This window comes from Photinus pyralis, unplaced genomic scaffold (genome assembly GCF_008802855.1).
Source record: "Photinus pyralis isolate 1611_PpyrPB1 unplaced genomic scaffold, Ppyr1.3 Ppyr1.4_LG4, whole genome shotgun sequence".
In the NCBI taxonomy this organism is placed as follows: Eukaryota; Metazoa; Arthropoda; class Insecta; order Coleoptera; family Lampyridae; genus Photinus; species Photinus pyralis.
The window spans coordinates 5,956,904-5,979,761 of record NW_022170511.1 but is presented as its reverse complement, the minus strand read 5'-3'; the positions used below and the strand labels follow the sequence as shown (position 1 = coordinate 5,979,761).

At 34.9% G+C, this 22,858-nt stretch overlaps 1 protein-coding gene across 8 annotated transcripts in view; it reads left to right on the top strand.

The window, feature by feature from the left end:
- Positions 1-22,858, top strand: part of LOC116168086 (LIM domain only protein 3) — a 188,210-nt gene that overhangs the window by 10,333 nt on the left and 155,019 nt on the right. Inside the window, exon 1 of one of the 8 annotated variants that reach the window (XM_031483744.1) lies at positions 1,096-1,114. The exons of the other annotated variants lie outside the window; for them this stretch is intronic. The gene's annotated coding sequence lies outside the window, so the exon portion shown is untranslated. Of the gene's footprint in view, positions 1-1,095; positions 1,115-22,858 lie in introns of those variants that run through there. 8 annotated transcript variants of the gene reach the window in all.

Below are 22,858 nucleotides of genomic sequence, written 5' to 3'. Positions count from 1 at the left end.
TAGACCCTAAAAATACGTATTAAGAATAATATTGAGCCATATGTGTACACCTCACTTCTCACACTAATTACTTGCAAATATAAATCCGCTAAGCGTATTCAATGGAGCAGCCACAACACCAGAAATCGAGAGAAACGCTCCAAAGAAATATGGTGATATCCACTACAAAGAGTCATTTTCAGGTAGGTATTGCAAGCAACCACTATAAATGCAGGACCTTCTCTAAACGGAACCAGTAGAGCTTTAGATATTTAAGAAGGGATAGAAGGAAGTGCCGAAAGGCGCCTCGCGTGATCTGTAGCGACAAAAGAATGAAGATCAATGAAATGTATAACACTCGGATGTCCTATAGCGGTAAACTAAAGAACTATAGAAAAAACGCCTAGTTGGCGTAAGAGTATCACTTATAAAGATTACTTAAATGAGTATAAATTTGGAATTTAAATTCGTAAGAAAATATCGTTATATTCTTGCACGAAGAATTAGGGATGCGAATGCTCTGCGCAAGGAGGATGCCGCATTTGCCGAATGCGGATCAAAAGCAAATGCGCAACCGGCATTCGCAGCACTGAAATTACCATTCTGTTCTTCTAAAATCAACAAAAAGCACAATATATGCCTATGGTACTGAATTTGATATTGTTACGTTACTTTGGACGATGTCTAATTTTTGTTTAAATAGCCGCTTTCTGATTTGTTCATTTCCTTGGAAAATTACGTTAAGGGAAGATAAGGGACATTTGTTAATATTGTATTATAGGTGTTTGTATAAGTTTATTTAATTTTAAGTTTGTCTATCGTGACTTTAATAAACGTTAAGAAATGTTGTAAACAGATGTTGTCATAGGTGCGCGTTTAGATAAGAGAATTTTGTTTATTTTGACTAAAGAATTAGGAAGTGGATTGGAAGTTGGTAGAAGAGAGGGTAAGTGTTTTAACGAGTGGCCGTGGCCTTTTGCCGTTCGCCTTTGGTGTTTTCGCAACCGTGCTCCCCGTTTCTCGGTTTTCGAATGTACTAAAGACAATCAGTTTTTGTAATTACGTCGTGTTAAATTGAATAGTCGATTTCGAGTTAAGAAGTCAGTGTTTGTGACTGGGTTATCAACGTTACAAGGTACCTAATGAAGACTTTACTCAATCTGTTTGTTCACTGTTTTGATCGAGCGCTTGTAGTGTGCTTTTTGTCACTGGCACTATTGCAACTTTTTATTAAGTACAGCAATTATCGAATAACTTTCTGTTATGTTTCAATAACCAGTGTTGTATCAGTTTGAGCCCAAATTACAATCCTGGATTTTAAAAGTTTAAGACTTTATTTAATTAAGCTAGCTGGGCAGGAGTTTTGTGGGTTGATTAGTGACCATTTGCCATTACACACAGCATTAATCTTTGTCGCTTAACGTTGGACACACAGCAAAATATAACATTTTGTTTTGCCATTCGCTCTAAGGATCTGACCTTTTTGTTCGTTTTGATGCTTGTAATTTCCACACCCTTTTTGCTATTTTTGGTTTTTTCTTTATTTTAAAAAGCAACATGTTTTACAATATTTGCTCTACAGATCAATAGATATTACCTGTCTCCGGAATGGTTACCTGTCTAAAGACGTTAGTGCTGTTATCGCAAAAACGTTGCTATAAACTACTTTATGCAAGATGCATATTAAACTTTAAAAGAAGCCCGACATCTTTTCTTGATTATAATCAATACAAAAATGACGTTGGCTTAATAGGATTTTTCAGTAACGTCTTCGTGCAGCAACGCAAATAAGCAATTAGATACTAGGTGCATCCGGATAAACATCATCATTGACGTACGAAATGGATGAATTACATGCCAGGTTGGGGAAGCAAGTGTGAGGGTAAATAAAATAAGAAAGCACTTTTTGAATATCCCCAATACTTCACACATTTTGAGATGCCTCAGGAAATTGAAGTTCGGAATCTCTTGAATGAGAAGCGAAATGAACACGATTTTCACCCCGCGCGCGCTCTCGGTCTCTCTCTCTCTATACCTTGTTGACTCTAATCAAGAGCATACAAATAAGACGGATCCTTGCAATCACTTTTTCTTTAGCAGTATGTAAATTCAACCACTTTACAGTTGCAGAAAAGTTTGAAACGAGCCAACTACAACAATCGGGCCGATTCAATTAAGTTGGCGTGATGCCGACGCGCGATTGCGGCAATGAGACCGCATTTTCCTGATTATTATAACTTTCAGCGGAGTTGTCGACTGTTGCACACTGATTGGCAGAAATCCCCGTATGTCCCGCTGGGGACTGTTTTAATCAGACTTACACCCCGCTGCTGATTGCCTGCACTGACACCCGAACGAATTAATGGTAAACTTCTTGCGCGAGCGAGATTAATTAAAAACGGGAAAAAGGGCAAAGTTGCGAAGATACGTCATTCTTTCCAGAAAAAAAACCTAACTAAATTTTAACAGAGCAAACCCATCCATAACTAGAATGAATGGCTACTAGTCTAGGGAGCACAACACAATCAGCAAGAGTGTAGTATTTATCAATAAAATCACAGACAATGGCAAACGGTCATTAAACCACCCACAACAACTTTTCAGCTAGCTCAAATAAAACAAAGGTACTAATAATATAAAATATAAAATAACTATACATTTTCTAGGGCTCGTTCAGCGTCACCCACGACGAAAATCTCGATATCGACGTTTATTAGACAAAATTAATCAAATAAGGCTGAAAGGCGCTCAGTGTCAGAAAAACAAATACCACGCAACAAGAGATCGATAGAACAAATTGATTAAAAGAAGTCTTAATGCCTTAAGGTGTCAATAATCCAAAATCTCCGGTCGTACCTGCAATTTTCAAAAAGCAGATGCACTAACACAAAACAACAGGTGATATTGCTTACAACCTTCGCGTCTCGACCTCAAATATAGCACTCCAATCTCGATTTAACTGACGCTGGGTTTGTTGTAATTATTGATGTAAAATTTAGCTGTGAGGGTAGTGGGAAACAACTACTTCTTTGTAAACATCTCTTCTTTAGTTTGACTTTAAACATTCACTTTTATCACGACGATTTAAATCCTTTACTACTAGTAGCACTCGACTAACTTTCTTATATAACAGTAACTTTACTATTATAAAGACTGACTGTCTTTCCAACTCGTAAGACAAATTTACAGTCGAAATAATGGATATACTCTTGAGATCTTATGTGCCGCTCCCACAAATCATAAAGGAATCGTAAAGGAATTAAAAATAAAATACATATTTTTATAAAAATTTTCATTAGAAATTTATGATTTCTAAAGGTGGTATGTTACAACCGCCCTCTCCGATTGAAACAAGCTGCCAATGGTTTACGCAAATGTTCAGATGGCCAAATCCGCGTTCAAACTTTGTACGATATTACTTAATAAACCCAGCACGCAGTCTCTACGTAGCAGCCGAGAGATTGGCAATTTCAAATTTATAGATAGGTACTTTGGTAGTCGCGCCTGACTTAAGGACATAATCGAGATAAAGAAATCTATAAACAGTATAGAATCCCTGCTACGCATCCGTCTCAAAAATCCTACAACCTATGCATCCATCCTTGCCCACCTACGTCGTTCTATTACCTACATCTCCTCCGTTCAGTCCATAAATAAGGTGTTTCATTTATGGATCAGTCGCCTCTTACGACTTGCAGTGTTTACACGTTTATATAGTTTGGGTGCCAACTATACTTCGCCGTTTGAGTGTTTATTTGAGCAGATAGATAGCTATTTGAAAATGATAACAGGGGTTAAAAACAATTTGCTATGGCTAGCACAGATACCACCCGCACTGCACCTGAGCATACGCGATTCTGTCCTTTTATGCGTTCAAGTCTCTAATTCAAATGCCCAATAAAATAAGAAAAACTCACCAAATAAAATTTATAATCAGTCGTTTCGAACCTCACTTCAAACGTTTAAGCTTATCTACAGAAAACTGCAACACACTTGATCCAAATTCTGGTACTCGGCAGAATACCAGATAATACCATAGTATAAAGAATAGAATTTACATGATAATACGAAACAGTACCAGAGGTTACAAATACCCGAGACCGTCAGCGGTTAATAACGCAATGCCAAATAATGTCACTATCATTTTCACACGAATCTTTTTTATTGTAGCGAATATTCCAGAAATCCCGATAGACATCGAGGCACCATAAAAGATTAGTCATCGGCAATAAGAAACGTAAGAGAATGTAACGCATTCTTTACGGGAAATATGACGTGATTGTTCGAGAACATTCTAGAACACTCGGGACCATTTGATAAGTTTTGAGAACGAGGGATGTTTGCTATATAAATCGAATGGTGTTTCAGTCTGTTCCAATTTCAACGCCGAAGTAATAAATAGTTCGCGCTGTTATAAATTGTGTATATGTGAGTGATAAATAATATTTTAACTGTTATAAATCAATTCATTTGAAAATAAATTTATTATTAATTAATTGTAAATAAATAGATCGCGTATTTAAATTTACGTTACATTATAATCACATATCTCTGGTATCTATGGTATTCTTTTAGAACGTTTCAATATTATTTTCTATTTTTGAAACTACACGGGAACGCCAAGACTAAAAAATGTCAAAAAAGATTAAAAGGTTAACAGAGAATACCCATGAACAACAAATGCCAATACAGAAATACCACCGGAATATACCAGAAAATGTCATTGACTACCAAATAATACGTTTTCCGTTTTTCATTTCATTTCATTAAATTACTATCGCATCAGTCAAGTATTTCTTTAACAAATTGTTGGGAGTCTAACGCACGGTTCGCATTCACCACTTCATCGCAGTCCTTGCAGCAAGGTAATAACATTACTATCTAGTACCAAACACTATAAACCTATTATACCAATAATGTACCAGAGGGAAATAAAAAATCACCGTTTAGAAACAAATCCACATTGCCTTGTTCAGGAGCACATCCTTAAAATTTTGGTACATCCAAAAATTGATCAACAGTACCTATTTGTAACTAGAATTTTTGAATTTTTCCCCTAGAAATTACGTAAACTAGGAAGTTTTCAAGCGGTAAAATGTTAAGGTTTTACAGTGTCTTCCAAAACTTAACTGATTGATTGCGGTCATTGGAAAATGTCCGATCTACGTATTCATTCTGTATTGTTCTTTAATTGCTTTTGGCGTCAAGAATGCTATGAAACTATGAAGCAAAAATGAAAATTGTAATTTACCCACATTTATTCAAACAGAATGATAACTTGTTATACATGGTTGGAAAGAGGAAAAAAAACAGAGTAAAAATCTAATACCGCGTCTATTTAAAATAAGGAAGTTGATGTCTATATCTTGCAAACAGTTATTTTGAAAATTTTTTTTCAATGTCCCTTAAAATATTGGAACTTTTTAAAAATGTCGATTTTCACTTTTTTCCAATTATCTACGAAACGATTTATTTTTTTCAAAATATCGGATTGGAATATCCATCAGCAACAAAAACTACACGATTTTGCCAATTTAGCCGAATCTGTAATAATAATAATAACAACGATACCCATATTACCCTCAATTTACGACACCCTGTATAAATCCCCTTGGTAATTTATTCATATTTTTTAACAGGTCATCATATGAACCAATTATTCGTTAAATACGGTTATTAATAAATAACAAGTCCAACCAAACTGTAGAAGTTACACAATTGTACACTGAGGTGTAGTAAAAAGTTTCCATCTAATCATTTTCAGATTTAAGAGGGCAGATACAAAAAAAAACTATTATTTATTGTCTATGTATATTGTATAGGTAGTGTTTCTAATTTCAAAAGCATCTAAAAAATTAATAAATACAGTACAGATGGATTTTATGGGTATATGTATTCTCAGAAAACAGCTAATGCTTGGACATAATTCGAAAATCAGAAGAAGAAAAGAAAACAAGAGAATCACAAGAAGAATTACAGAAATTAACATAAAGTCTCATAAACAAACACACAGCAATGTTTATCTGTGATAAAAGTTAATGTGTTTGACAAATATGTTTTGAAAAAACAATAAGAGATAGTGCCGCAAACAATACAGTAGATCATAAAAGTGGTTCTAGTGGTTGATAATAGTGAATAATCTTCATTATTACTATATGTTTGGTTAAATAGAGTTAAGTTAAATATTACCCTCTCCATGAACTACACTACTTTTTATTACACCTAAGTGTAGTCAGTTAATTATTATAATTTAATTGTACCTTTGATGCATAAGTATATAAACGAGACATTATCTTCGCGTGTTAATGAAAATTTTCTTTGATTTAGAATGTTTCTTTATAATTAAAACGAAGAACATTTTAATACCGCATGGCAATATGTTTTTTTTACAGTTATTTTTTTATCTAAACTTGCAAATGTTGTATCTCAACTGACAGAGTCATTTGTAATATTTTCGATATTTTTAAGACACTAACAGAATAAAACGAAAGCATCACATAAATTTTCCACTCGCAGATTTTAAAGCAAGAGCAATACAATAAACCGATACAACGGAATATCGAAGGGTCAGTATATTACCATTATACGACCATTTATTTTAACCTTGCAGTTCCGATCTATATCAAATACATGCCTTGGGCATTGAGATAATGCTTTTGGTCTTTTTCTCAACGATCGTAATGCTTGAAAGGATTTTGACATGATTTGATCTTGGTGCCTGAATAACAATTTTGACATGTTTTGGGCGTCGAAATAATGCTCTTGATCGTTTTTCCACAGATCTCGATACTAGAATAACGATTTTGATATTGTAATGGATGATAGATTTTTAAGATACTTAGTTAACAAATATCTAATGGAGAGCAGGATGATGGTCAAAGTACCATATGTAAAACTATTAGCAAATTCTAACCGGGAATGTCCTATAGTGCGGTACACTAAAAGATACATCGACTAGGACAGCATCTAGCAAGTCCAGAGTGAAATAAATTTTTGATATAGCTTACTTCATTTAATGATAAACTATTTTGACAGTTATTGTTATTTATCTAAATTAAAAAATAAACTGTTCGAATATATGCAGGATGTGTGTAAGTAGTAGAATTGGAAGACTAAAGTATTTAACAAATACACCAAGAATTCAAAATGTTTCAACTAATACATGTAGAACTGACGGCATTATCAAGGATGCTGGATATGCTTAATCAGTACCCTCCTCCGATACTCCGTTCTGCAAATATTTGCCTTGAAAGATTTGACATTACCAGTGGTGACGTTCCAGTTGCCCTTTATGAGTACGCTCTTCCGACACTTCGTTTTGAAGATATTCGTTTCGACTTCACCAGTAGTCTCGTCCAGAAGATTCATTTAGCCTTTGTGAGTACTGTCTTCCGACAAACCGTGTTCGAGATATTCGGTATTAAATCTTTGAAATCACTAATGCATATCTTTCTTGCAAATGTTCCAATCGCCTTGTGTGAATACCCTCCTCCGACACTCCACTCTTGACATTGAGGAATTTTAACCGAGCACGATAAGAGATCGAGGAGTAGGATTTTTTGCACCTTCGTTTATGAGCGCGCCAATTTTTGATCAGTCAGAGGGGGCATATTCGAATCCATCCTTTTACGTGCTATGCTGTTTGAAATTAAAGTACAAACGCATATTTTGAAACATTTGGGGGACGTAATTCTCAAAAGTTCGACACTAGGTATTATGGTTATATAAATGTCTCGTGTATTGACTAAAGCTAAAGCTAATGCTAAACAATGCATAAAGTTTTGATCAGTAGTCACAAGCAATATTATAAAAATGCGTTGTAGAATTCGCAAACTTTGATTAAATAATCAAATTTTGCGAAGAAAAAAGGGCGAGGACCGTTATGTAAGAACGTTTCCTTTTCGAACTGTCGATATAGACAAATTTAAATGCATGCGAAAAGGTCTTATACGCAATAATATAATAAATAGTAATAAATTTCTTGAAAAAACCGAAAAGGAAAAATAAATAGATATTATTCCATTCCCATCTCAATTTAAGTAATGCGCTCATATTTCCAACCCTCTTCTATATTGGGTTATTTTTATAGCATATTAGGCTTAATCCAAAAGGAATAAAATGGTATATTAGAAAATAACCCTCGTTGAAAAGATTTTTACAAGAATTCTTTGTTTCGATCTGATTTAAACCGTGCGTGCGCTCTTATTATTAATTGGGACTTGAATTAGAATTTTAAAAAGGGGTAAAAAATGTATAAGTTAGGATTAGGGCAACAAATCCCTCAGTGATGTCTCGCCCTAGTCCAATCTTATTCGCGAAGAGCAAAAGCATTGCTTTCGTATTTTTCAATCAGAAAGCTGTCACGTGGATCCCATCTCGATCTTGTGACATCGTCCGCCACCATCGCCCTCCTTTTTCAATTATAGCCAAGACCGAAAGGTAAAGTGACACCTATTCCGTCCATGCAGCCGTATTATAAGCAAAATGAAACGTGTTTCTGTATTCGAATCTAACGCTTTTTATATCGAGTGCTATACTAGGTTCTCAATTTCAGGGGATTGGTTGGGTCTATACAGTAAACGTTTCTGTGATTACTGATGGACGAGATAAAAGTGGATCGACCTCCAGTTTTTCAAATTGAAACGCTGGAAATTGTGAAAGGGAGACACTATGTAAACCTAGTGAAATATTTCTCGGACATAGAAACGCAAAATGTTATTGAAAAATTCCTTCACGATTTTACTATCGCTTTCTAAACGATTTCAATTAGAAAAACTATCGATTAGCCTTTTTGTAAACGTATAAAGAGTTTCGAAACAGAGAGCGTTCGGGCTGCACAACGAGCAGTGTTTTATATCGACCACACTAATGCGACCCTAAGACAAATATTACAGTAAATTGAAATTTCTTGTACCTTTTAACATTTTATAACTTTTGTGAGCAATATAACTACTTTGCACTGGAAGCTTCAATTAAGTGGAGCGTGATATAAAGTTATGAAAATGGAACAAAACGTCTATGATAAATAGCTACTCTTTTGTTTGGACACGTCGTGATAGTCGATCACTGAACGAATCAACCAATCTTCTGGCGGTGAATTTTCAAATTGAATCCTGGGAATGTTTTTCTTTATTACCCTTTGCATTTCCATTTGACGTTCTGCGAATATATTTTTTCTAACACTGTTAGGTTTGCTAATACATTTTATATAGTTCTAACTTCGGTCTACGAAATATTCCCTCTTTTCGATCGCTCAAATTTATTTTACTATTGAGCTGCCACAGGTAATATGCGTTAAAGTGACGTTACAGCTAAACTAAGCTTTGTCTTTGTCCTAATTATGTTGAACTTTTACTAATGTTACTCCAAAGCGCTAATACATTGGTAAACTTAAATGGGAATAGATTCATAAACTGAAATTCTAATACAAAAGCAACAGATAATTTAATTAACTCAAAAATTTAATTTTCTATTTGAAATTCTTCACATATCATCGTAGTAATTTACGGTTGATGATAACAAAATACAAAAAGTGACAATACTTTATAGTCCGTAGTTCCCCTAGGACAAGGTCGGCGTTCTTTCGTATATGCAGTTTCTTTACAGTCAATGTAAAAAACCAACATAGGACGATAATCGTAAATGCAATTCGTCCCGTATTAAATAGATTCCAATTCACTCATTCGGAAATTCACAACATTATACTGTGTTTCGGTTATTTTTATGCCACTTCAACTATCGTGTATTAATTGCTTTACCCGCCTTGAATTTCTGCGACTTTATTGTTCCTACAGTCATAAAAAAATTTAGATTACCGCAACTGAAGTTTTTTGTAGGTTATATTTCCCAATACAAAAACGGATGCACATACGGGGTGGGAACGTAGCAAAATTTTACCGTGAAATGAATCTACGAGATAATCGAAATGCGTTTGAGGTAATAGTATAGAAGAAAGTAACGTCACTATAAAGTTAAAGATATATGGCAAATAAAGTAAATATATGGCAGTGACGAACGCACCTGCGGTTGCGCTTTCTGCAGTCAAGGGTGTCAAATACAACATTAAAACGGCAGGGAGACGAGGGGAATAACAGGATTAGTAGTTAACTTGAGATTCATTTTGAGAAGTATACATAAGCGAAAAATTCTGAACTCTAAGTGAAAAAGTATGCAGCAGTTCGGATGTTTGAAGATTAATCCCAAATTGCAAACTTCAAATTAAAATTTAGAATTAAAAATGGACGAAAACCGCGGTCTTTGCTAATACGATAAGATCGTGCATGCCATCCTTAAACCATGCTAAAATATCAATTTAGCATATTAGTGCCTTTTCAACTAACATTTCCAAGTTTTAAGTGCAACTTCATATATAATTGACATTTCAGCTGGTAGTTGAAATACAACACTTTTCATGAATATACCGCGAACATGCATAACTACTCATATTATCAAGTACGCGTTTGAATAAGCAAATTAATTATGAAAAGTATTCCAGATTTTGTTATATATTCACAGTGTATTATTACGAATTGTACATTTAATATTGCGGTCTGTATCTATTACAGAACGCAAGAGCTGTTGCATTTTAGCACCAGTGTTTCATGTAACTAAATTCTGAAAAAAAAGGCATGGGGTCAATCTATTTTTTATTGATTCAACATTTCACAATTCCCACTGTAACTCGCAGAGATAGCAATCAAATCGGTGTCAGATTAATTAAATTTTTAAATGACCACAAGACCTCAGCGGACTGTACGGATAAACAATATCAATAAACCAATTCGAGAGTTATAATTTAATTAAAACATGATAGGTATTCTATTAACAGTTTAATTGAAACTGCTAAAATTACACATAGCGATCCAGGAAATTAACACAGTTATTTCTCTATTGACCGATTCCGTATAGATAAAAAGTGCAGTAGGTAGTCGTTTTATTTATTCCTCGTCCTACGTAGGTTTATTATTTGTTGTAACGTAGTCTACATATTATTAACAAAAAAAATACGGCTATTCTCTCTGGACACTTTGTTAATGAGAACGTGTACTCTTGTAAAATTGACCAATTATTAAAAAACAAGTTAAAAAGTAATCGTAAACGATTTACATAAAGCGCATTTCCACTTGCATTCATTTCCCATTATTGTAAGATGCAACTTCTATTAAAATCGTAAAAATCCGGCCACAAATATGAAAGATAGCGTTGCACATGGGCAATCCATTGTTGACGTGCTACTTCAATTTCAGTTTATGAGAAGAATTTCATTTCAATGCTTTTCTAAATAAGAAAGTTGGAACTGCGCATGCGCAAACCTAAATTTTAAAACTAATGTTAGATTTTCCTTTGTTCCAAGCGCCAAAGTATCAAATTTCACTTAAATGCTTCCATAGATAAAAAAGTTGGCACTGCACATGCGCAAAATAAAATTTTGAAACTGGCGCTAGATTTTCCTTTATTCCAAGTGCCTATGTATCACATTTCATTTAAATTCTTCCATAAATAAAAATGTTGGCACTGCGCATGCGCAAAACCAAATTTTGAAATTGGCGTTTGATTTTCCTTTATCCCAAGTGCCTATGTATCAAATTTCGTTTAAATTCTGCCATAAATAAAAAAGTTGGCACTGCGCATGCGCAAAACCAAATTTTGAAATTGGCGTTTGATTTTCCTTTATTTCAAGTGCCTATGTATCAAATTTCATTCAAATACTTTTATAAGTAAAAAAGTTTGCAATTCGGTTTATAAATGGTCGAGATGCGAAAAGGGTACTGTGAATTTTGAATCGATTCGATTCAACTTTTGGCATTGCGTATTATATGGCTAAAGCTATGCCATATTGAATTTCATGCAATTCAGTTCATAACTAACGGAGATGTAAAAGCGATCGAACATTTCTAAACAAAGTTATCGTTCACACGGACAGATAGATGGACAAACAGACAAAGGAACAGACGGACAGACCAACAGGCAGACGACAGATAGCAATGCAAAATTATAAACGATCTCTAGGATCGTTAATAAACGGCAAAAGTGTAAAATTATGGAACATGTAAAAAACGGTTTTTTGTTTTTTTTACAATAACTTTTTTTGTAAGCGGTACAGAAAAAATTCCTTCCTTGGTACAAGACTCGACACCATAACGAACCAAATAGCGAAAAAAGTAGAACAATAGCTCTTAAGATAAAGAACTAGTAGCGTCGCAAAGTTAGCGGACGGACGGACGGACAGCCGGACGGACGGACGGACGGACGGACAAAGTGGCCACAATAGCGCATTTTTTTTTTATTTTTGTGGAAATGCGCTAATAAGCATAGTAAGCATTTCCAATGTCCAATTTGTAACAGGTGATCTATGTCGCGATCTTTTATTATAACAAGATGGACATTACTTATTATTTGGACGTAAAGGAAATTAAAAAAAAAATCATTTTTTTTACATTGCCCGCAATACTTAGCAGTAAAAGTCGAGAAAGAAGCGACTTAACTGTTACTTTCATGTCAAAACGGCTGACGTTTTGCGGTACTTTCGAATCTGGGTAGCAGCGAGGGTAGCAGTCGGTATTAAAACTATCGGTTCTTTTTATACACAAATGGGAAAGGTAATTGAATAAAAACTGATAATTTTATGCGTCAAAAACGGCGAGTACATATAGAATATATTACGCACCCAACCAGGGGATGTCACGGAAACCTTTTGTGGGACAAAACCCCCCAAAGCGCCCACACAATTACACGAACTAGATTAACAAAGTCAACAAAACCCTCAGGAAAGTTCACAAAACACTTCAAATTGTATAACAATAAAAATCAGGCCACGAATTTCAAGATTCTAGAAACGTCACATTATTTCCAAAAACATCAACGTGCAATGTTCCAGGTGGTTGTTGAACGTGGCAAGGGCAATAAACGTTCGCGTAACTTCTTCGCCGATGTTCCTGTTTTCGTTCTCGTGAAAATCGAACCACATCCTTTTTACCGAAGACGCATTCCTTTCGAATCTCTCCAGTCTCCATGAATGTTAAAACACCGCAGGCGACGTTCGCCAGCCATTTTGTTGACTTTAAATTTTGAGGTTGATATCTGAATAAACCCGAAACATTCATTTGAATTGGCAGTGACCAAAATATCATCTTCAACTTCAACAATTATTAGTGAGGCTACATAATCTTCTCGGTCAAACGTCACTTCTCTGTGAGCTATGGTTGGTAGAAGTTAATTGCTTTCGTTGAGACCATAAGATAAAACCAGTTCCCCCCATCCTCCATTTTGATAAGAAGTAATGAAGGGGTATAGCTTTCGTGACTTCGGGCATCACTTCAGGGTTATCCTGACATCGCTGCAACTTTTGTTTTTCTAATGCAATGTTTTTTAAGATATTTGAAAGAGCATTCGATTTACTGTACGCCAACCTGCGTAGCTCAGATGAGTTTACGTTAGTAGCTCTAGCTCTGGCTACAAGGGTCCTGGGTTCGAATCCCAGGTAAGGCATGGCTGTTTGTGATTGTATAGTGGGTTGAGTGGGAAGAATAGCTAATTAGCTAACACTCCGCCCACTATAAAATAAAGGCATAAAAAATATGCATATAGCTGATGTATAACAAATGGAGAAATTCGTGATTCAATATTTACAAACGTATGAAATCGAGTATGCCGTTAAACCGAAAGTAACACCGGAAGTTTCAATATGCGATCAGACAGATCGTAACCCCGCATATAAAGTTATGTTTGACAAATTTTTCGTATCTCGCAAAACAAAAGAGATATTGACGTCACTGTCTTATCTTGAACGCACTGTATATGCACTACACATATTGGTGGAAAAGGAATGGGAAAAAAGGGAGGAAAGGAGATTGCGTTTTTGATGGAAGATGGGAAAATAGACAAGCTAAACGACAAAATCAAAGAATAGTATGGAGAGAAAAGATTGAGGATAAGAATAGAAAGGAAGGATGCCCACTTAGCCCAACCTTATTTAATCTCTACATAAGAGATATAGAAGAAGATTTAAAACAGCGCCAAAGTGGAGGAATCGTAGTGAGGAGAAAGGAAGGCAATTGAATGTAGAAAAGTCGATGATGATTAGTGGAAAGGGGGGAGAAAAATAAAAGGAGCATATAAAATTATATTTAATAAATAAAAGAGCTATTGAAGTGACTCTCTTATCTCGAGCGCATTGTATATTTTTATGACTCAAACTTCATATAAACATAAGTTCGCATTGCCGATCTACAGGGTGTTGTCATTTCAAGATTTTTTTAAGTTTTGTCTCTGCAGTTTTTGAGATACTTTGCTCAAATTTGAAATTTAATAACTATGAAGGGCTTCCATCATTGGTCATGTCATTGGTAGTGAGAATCTACAGGGTGTTATTTTTTCAGGGGTCATGTTCCATTTTCTACCCCTGAAATTTTTTCGGTGCCCCACTGGTAGATTGTGACACAAGAATTTGATTTTCTGGTTTGTTTATAAACTTCTTGGTCTGCTATTATTTTTTTCGTTTCTGTGACCGTTATCGGGGAAAACACTAAAAATTAATTTTCCGTAGTTAGTTAAATGAACGAGCTTTAATTGGGTAGTATCTTGTTTTGATTAGTTTGGATTGTATCTTGTGTTTGCGTATGTATGTAGAACTACGAGTATAACACTGTGTAGATCGGTAACAAAGCGATATTTATATGAGCTATAAGCCAAAGAATTAGCTCCTTCTGTATTTACATCATATTTAGGAACACTGTACATAGTGAGGAAAATAATTTGTAACATAATTTTAGTTTAGAAAAATTAAGGGTGCCTTTGAATTGAAATCACATATGCTATAGGTTGATGCGTTTTTTACAAATGGAACATAGAGAAGCACATTGTACGCAAAATCGTATGTTCCAATATAAGATAAACACACTGTATATCTATATCTATTTGTCTGTTATAAAAACGGAATTCTGCCACGTATATCAAAGCTGTTTAACTATTAAGGGAGTGTAACTGAAAATAGAAAGGAATTGCCAATTTTATTTTTTGTTATAGTGCCATTACTGCCATAATTCGTTTTGCCTAACCGCTTTATTTTTTGTTTCAGGTAAGGAAGCTTTTAATGCATAGCTACAACCCCGTCTACAACGTGATTATACAGGTAACAAAAATGCGATCGAATATTAATAGAACACACCTCGATTTCGAAATTTGCGAATGGAAGGCAGATTAGTTTTCTTATCCGCACATTTTTTATACCTTCCTATAATAGAAAATGTCTGGAGAAAACGAAATAGGTAAATTTATGGAGTTATTGAAATTACACGTGAGAAAATTGTTATGCCAACAAAACTGGGCGCTTTCGATATTTATGCATTTCGAAATTGCACGTAGGATTGTATAATCACGAAAGTTTAAATTAAAGACAGTTGCCATGATAGACTTTGTTTAGCGATCTGTATCTATGACCAATTTAAAACACAAACTTGGGTTTGTTTATCTATAAATTTTATACATAGGTATTTACACTGCAATGTTTGACTATATGTGAATGTAATAGTTATTTGTACAACTAGTTTTGAAAGTGATACTTTTTTCATGAATTTGCAGTTCATGGAAAAAAGACACTTTCAACACGTGTTGTACACGAAATTTTTTTGCATAGTGATCCATAATAATCCACAATTGAATAATTTTATTGACATTCGGGATTTACTCTCACTCAAAAATGGATGCTATTGTTCATAGACAGGACTAAACTCCATGGAAACGCATAATAAAAGAGCATTTTCTAAAAAGTCAGTTCCGATGTCAAAGGAAAAAGTAGCCCTTCGCTAATATAAATATTGGAATGATAATCTAGTAACGGGCCGTCTTTGCCCCGATACTTGTTTGTAGGATAATTGCATTTTTTTTATACACATTTGCAATGTTTAGTACCAAAGTCTATTTTTCTTAAATCCTAGAACCGTGACTTTGGACATGAGTTCATATCCCATCGTGGGGATGAGTAACATCTTAATAAACTTCTTGGAGGCTCGGTATGTGATATGTACCTAAAATGACAGGTCGCATGAATGAAATAGTGCGATTTAGTAAAAAAGTTCTTAGTTAACCCAAGTTTCCACTTTCCAGCACTGTGCGGCGACCGATTGGAATGCCCTCTCACAGATTTCGATACTTTACTTCCCATAAACAGCCATGTCGATGGGCAAAGGTAAAAACTCAGTTCAATTAAAAATTGTTTTAAAATATTAATCTTATTGTTTCATTGATATTACTGATTTACATATTAAACGGGGTAGATAGACAGATATTTTCCTTTTGGCACTCCAAGGGGTAGACTCATGCAAATTAAAGATAAAAATCTAGGAGTAACAGATAGTTAAATCATTATGGGATATCAATTTTTGAATACGTGTAACCTTTTTTGTAATTGCAACACATTACTGGTAGGTCCAGAGATAGTAGATTTCGGTCTAAATTACCCACCATAAGCGTCAGAGTTCACATCACCAAAAAGACCTTTATGCACAAACGTTATCTCACGGAGTTTCGACAAATTAAAATATTACCTTTGAATCCTGGCCACGGTCGTTTGAATTCAGAAGGCAATAATCTGCAGTCAGATAAAACACAAAACAAAAGAGAAGGACTGATTATAAAGTGCGAGAAAAAACTAACTTTTGTCACGTGGGGGGAGCCATAATCCAATTTACGTTAAATAGCCAATGAAAAATTTTGATTCGGCGCGAGTTGTCGGTCTCAACAACAATATAATCTAATCGTTAATTTCAAATAACTCAATTTACAATTCCAAATAGTTAAATATCGTCATACAACAAAACTAGTCTGAAGGATTTATACTTAAGTAATCTAACATGAGTGTATTCTTCGTAACGGCAAAAATAACGTAAAGAAAATCGAAGATACAGGGAGACAACAACGAAATAATAGGAGAAATGAAGACCACGACAGAAAATTCCTCTAAAGGAATCAGCAACGCGCACTCGAAAGAATTAGGGAAAGGTCAAAAGAGAGGGAAAATACAGATAGATACATTCAGATGACCTCTAGCGGGAGAATAAAAAAAACTTCGAAAGAACATCGATAACATTGACCTAATCAGAACGAACTTGCACGGGAAATATACAGATGGCATAACTTCCATTAACAAAAACAAACTTTACAAACTCTCCAAGAAGGCATCCACTTACATCCTATTCTCAAGACATGAGGACGATCTCCCTAGTAGGTCGTGGTAAGGAACGGGCGTTGAGGAAAGACAATATTCCATTTTTCAAAACCTTGATCAGGGTGCCACAAAGAAATGCAATTTTTTGTCGTTTACTGCTCATTGAAACGAGATATTTGGACTTCCTCCCGAAGAAATTAGCAGGTTCTTAAGACACATGAGAGCGAATTTATCATTTTACGTAGGAGTTGGAGCTCAAATGCAAGGTAGATTATGATAAACTCTATACCTGTTGGAATATGAGGGGTGGACTCAAGAAAACGTAAAAAAAAGTTAAGGGAGGGAATCCGGGGGTGAGTGATTATGGGATTGACAGAACATTAATGAATGATTCTTATGCAAAATTTACTATCAGATAAGACGAACCTTGCAAAAATGGATCCTCTCGTAATTAAACAATTAGAATCTGGAACAGCGGCTAGGAATATTTTAAATACATGGACGGCGCTCCGGATTCCTAATTTTCAGGACAGTGCATACAATACAGCAAACCGGCGGCAGCTGCAGATGGCGAAGTCGGAAAAAACGAACCTCTCTTTTTATTATCGATGGCTCTGGTTCAGGGGTTAGTTTCATTAACATTCGTAACATTTTAAATGTCCCAAATGGCGAATTAACTTTTAAAATGACGATCATTTTCCATTGGTTACTACTCTTTTTCCAGCCAATCTTAAGTTCACATAAACCTGTTGAAACGTGAGTTATGTTACTCCATATTTGTTTAGGTTGGTGAGAGTGTGTGTAACATTCCCACTTCAATTTCTTAAGAGGTTATGCTATTTTTTCACGATTTAGTAAACGTTAAAAAATGATGTACAGCTAGCTATACATGTGTTTCTAATTATACCATAATAGCAGTAAGTAGTTCTCTACATGTTTTACATACTTCATGTCTACATTATTTACACATGAGCAGCAATTTCTTATCTTGAAATACTAACAAATTATAGTACTTCTGAAGATTTTGTACTACAACTTATTGCACTTAATTTTTTCATTCCTGTAAAGGGCCCCATCTATGGTACGATTGATCTATCGAATCCGTCCTTTCAGATCGATCGAAACGATGAAAATCCTGAATATCGTAACGATGAATTGACATGGAACGGCTCTTTGCGATTACTGATTCGATGTTTGTTCCGGTCTAACGTAATGAGTTATTTGAGCACATTATCGTTCCGTTTCCAACATGTAAATGACCGTTCGAAGTTAATCGGTGGTTTGTGGAAGATGTCCCTTCCCCTTTCGAGTGATGCTATGCTAGTTGCCGGTATGTACGAAAAAGGCTTTCGAAGTGAATCGGCGGTGTATAACAAAGAAGCGGGCTATGGAATATGCGAAAAGTTTTTTGTTGGAAACGCTTAATTAACGTACCCCCCATGCTAATGATAGTACCGTGCCCTGATGTTTTCTGGCCAAGCGAACAACAATTTTATTGTTCCTATGGCCGAAGATGTAAAAGTATGTAAAAAAAACTAGTAAGGGCTGTGTTTCATCATGTAAATTGAACAGCTTGCGTAGCTGCGATAATTATTCATTCCAATTTAATAATAAATTTTTGGCAGTACACATGTAAAGCGATGACAGCCTTAATGTATAAATTGGCCATAATTATGTCATGAAAGTAGTTTATGTAAACGTTACCAATTACATTTGCCTACTACGAAAGTCGTTTATAGCGGCGTTGAATAACTTATTGTATTACAGGCAGAATATCAAAATTAGATTTGATGATACGTTTATATGAGGCGTACAGATACGAAAACCAAATTTTGTATTGAATACGAAAGTCGTCTTGTAATTACTTCAGCTTATTGAAATACAGTCAATGTTTAGAAATTAATTTGTATTGGGCGTTTATGTTCCAAGAATAAATTGGTTGTATTATAAAAGCAAATGGGTCTCTCATAATAAATAAATATTTTAATTAATTTTGCGCCTACTCTTATATGTGATTAATTAAATTCATCAAAAATAAAATTTCGACTTCGCAGTGTGGGTTAATCCACGACCTTAATTTATAAACATTCAATACAGCGTTAATTAGCTCTAAGTCCACGGTCGATTACGCTCTTTCCCTTTCTGATGGCGAAAAAATTACTATATATCCAATTTTTCAATTTTAGATTTTAACGTAGATTTGTATGAAAATCCATTCCAGTGTAAACAACATGCAAATTGGTAAAAACGGAAGTTAATAGAATACAAACATCACAAAGAAATTTATAGCCCGCTCCGAGAACGGTTCAAAAATTGCTTTTGTACTATGTAAAATAAACTTGATTTGAATGCGTTTTCATTTAAAAATACAATTAAACTAAGTTAGAAAAGTTAATTACGTATACAAAAATGTTTTACTGGTAGCCTTTTAAATGTCTGTTAAATTCAGATTTAGTATTCTTTGAAAAATCGTTGTTAATTACTTTTGCAAAAGCAGGGAAAATACTGAATTGCCACAGTTATTTGAAATTGAAAATTTAAAAAAAAAGTAATACAGAAAGTAATATTTTGTATAAGCACCTAATACTAGAAATGTATCAAAAGAAACACTTTGTATAAATCAAAACGAAGTAATTACTGTGTAATAAAATTAGAGTTTTCTTCATTTATAGTACACGTAGCTAATTTATCGGCGACTTCAAGTGTAAAATCTATACGGCTTAAAACTTTAATACAATAGAGCCTGACGTGAATATAATTTCAATTCAGCAGCTGCATTGTAAATTGCCCTATGCAAACACAGGTCAACGGGTTGTTCGGCATACATAATGCCGTAGTAGAAAACTGGAAGTGACCTATTGGTCAAACGTTTGCATTCATTACTCATATATTGTTACGTATTTCACCGGTAATTGCAAATGTTCGCTCAAACTTGAGTTTTGGAATTCTTATTTAATTTAACGATGCGAATTCAATATGACGGAAGTTATTTTAGAATTACCGTCATATATAAATTTCTCTTGAAAAAGTGCTCTAATAATTCCGTAGTTGACTTGAGATTCTTGAAAGATTCGGACAACTTGACCCTTCTTTACCCAACATCCTAGCTCTTAAGATGAAGAACAAAAGGATTATCCTATAAAATCCTATAAATACAAATAGTTATGGTATGGTACATAGCGTGTTTAAGTTTAAAACCAACAGATCATGCAGAACTTCTTATGAAGAATAATTTTGTTTCATAATTATGTTAATAACAAAAAAGTTTCCTATTTGCTACGAACTTAAGGGGACACACTCAACACACTGTATAATGTAATACTAATACACATAATTAGATATATCTTAATTATTAATATTTATTAGCTTTTCGCGCGCCTAAAACAGACAGACGGAAAATATGATTTCAAAAGAATGGTTTTGCAAACAATGGAAACGAATTTTACAATGGAAATGGAAATGCATTGAATAGGGATAAAAGCGCATTAATTGTTTGGGGAATCATTCAAAATTCTGGTTGGTGCCACTACGACTGACCGGGAATAAGTCACTAACTCTACAAAACTTGTACAGAGAGAAGCCTGTTGTTGATCCCGCTAAGATGAAGAAAGTAGGAAGAGATTTCCTGCACCCTCTTGTAGTTGCTTATGACGCTGGTAGAAAAGTAGATTTAAGTTCTATTCTAAAACATGACCTTTGCCACGGCCCCATATCCTTAGCACTTAGGAATCCAAATTTAAGGCCTGCTGAAAAGTCATCTCTTGTGAAAGAAATGATGGATGCTGATTGTCCTAGTGCTGTCACAGTCGCCAAAACCACTTACATTCTGATTTTATTGATGGAATGGCATTCGTCCAGTCACTGGGTAGACCAACAACAGTGAAAACGTTTGGTGATTTCTCGACTGCCTTCAACAAGAGAATAGAAGTTTACTCATCTAGGTATAAAAGGTTGATAGGTATCGCGATCCTTCTATCAAATCCGGTACAAGAAACCAAAGGTCGAAAGGTTTTTCCCTTGTGCGAAGAGTAATCAAGAACGGGGGAGTTTCCCAAAAATTGGACAAGCTTCCTCGCTATGTCAGAAAATAAGGATGACCTCGCACGCTTCTTCAGCCTGAAATTCTTGTGGCTGGTGATTTTGTGGACGAAACGCATGTCGAGTCAACACACCAAGCAAGAGACCTGACTCACTTCTTGGCAAGCCATGAGGAGGCTGACACAAGGATGGTGCTCCACGTACTCCGTAGCGAATGTGAGGCTCTTGTTGTTTCTGTAAGAGACGCCTATGTAATATTTATCTAACACTTTCAACAAATGTCCTTTGTTGAAATATATTTAAATGTGTATACTACCACAAAAATTGAAGTTGAATTCTGGTGAATTTTCGTTAAAATATGACCTTTTTAGTGGTGTTTTAATGCACCAAGTTTATTTTTAAATATTTAATCGTGTTATTCTCCCCGGAAAACATAGGAATAGACACCTGGATCGCATACATATGACCGAAAGCAGAAAATTTGGCGCTATATTGGACGCCATCTCTAATAACTCATTTTTAGATCAGACATTCCAAATAACATTAGTCGAGGAAAGGATTCAAATCCAGTATTGCAAATTGAACCAATCGATTTTGGTGCTCTCGCGAAGTTAGGATTGAAAAAGGCACGGGTCAAAAGTAGACAAATGTACCTGGTCCGAAATGCACTATACCGAATTGTACTAACATTTGTTGCCTTCAGCGTTTTCGGAAGAAAAATCGCGGAAAGCGTTCAAAACGTAACGAATTTTGATGAGTTTTCGTTAAAATATGGCCTTTTTATGGCACCAAATGTTACCAAATGCACCAAATTTAGCTATGAGGAACAGAAGTCGACTGAATTTATTTTTATGGCGATGTACTCTTTTTTATACTCCGTTACTTTGGTTGAGTATATCACTGTCAGCTGATCAAATTTTCAAGCCGCAGTTAGCGTCAGTGTTGCCTAGGCCGTAGACCATTGCGTGTTTGCCAGTTGATCATAAAAATGTGGCGTGGTATTGTATAAACGTTACAAGTATTTGCCATGGTCTGTACGAAACCCTTGAAACCATACATTATACCCCCTCTCAGCACAATAGGGATCTCACAGACTTACCTCTTTTCTTACATAAAACGCTAATCGGCTGCGAAAATTAAGCTACCATAATAAAAACACTAAACATTGGAAGCGTTTATTGGATAAATGCGATAAAATTCTCTTCTGTCCCCTTTTAGAATAGTGCTCATTCGTTAAAATTGGGGTCTCCTCATGCAGTCTATCAGAATTTGTTGCGATATTTTGCTAACCAATAATCCCAAGCTAAACAAACCCTGCTGAATCACACAACATAAAATGGCCCAGCAAACACACTTTCCGTTTAAAAACGGTTTTAAAGCGTTTTGAAAGAATAAATTCGGTATTGGTAGTATGGTATACGTTTTTGTGTAGACCGATTTTATACCTACGTTTAAAATACGATTTTTATTCATATACAGGGTGGTGACTTGCGTAACGCATAGGGATTTCTATGTAAAATTCACAACATGCCATTAAATTGGCTCCTCAAATTATGTTAGAGCAAAAATGTATTAAGGTTTTTTGCAGAAAAAAAAATTTTACGCCAATCAACGGTTTTCAATGTTTTTCATAATAAAGACGGAAAATTTGAAAAATAAAACCCCCATCTTTTTCAA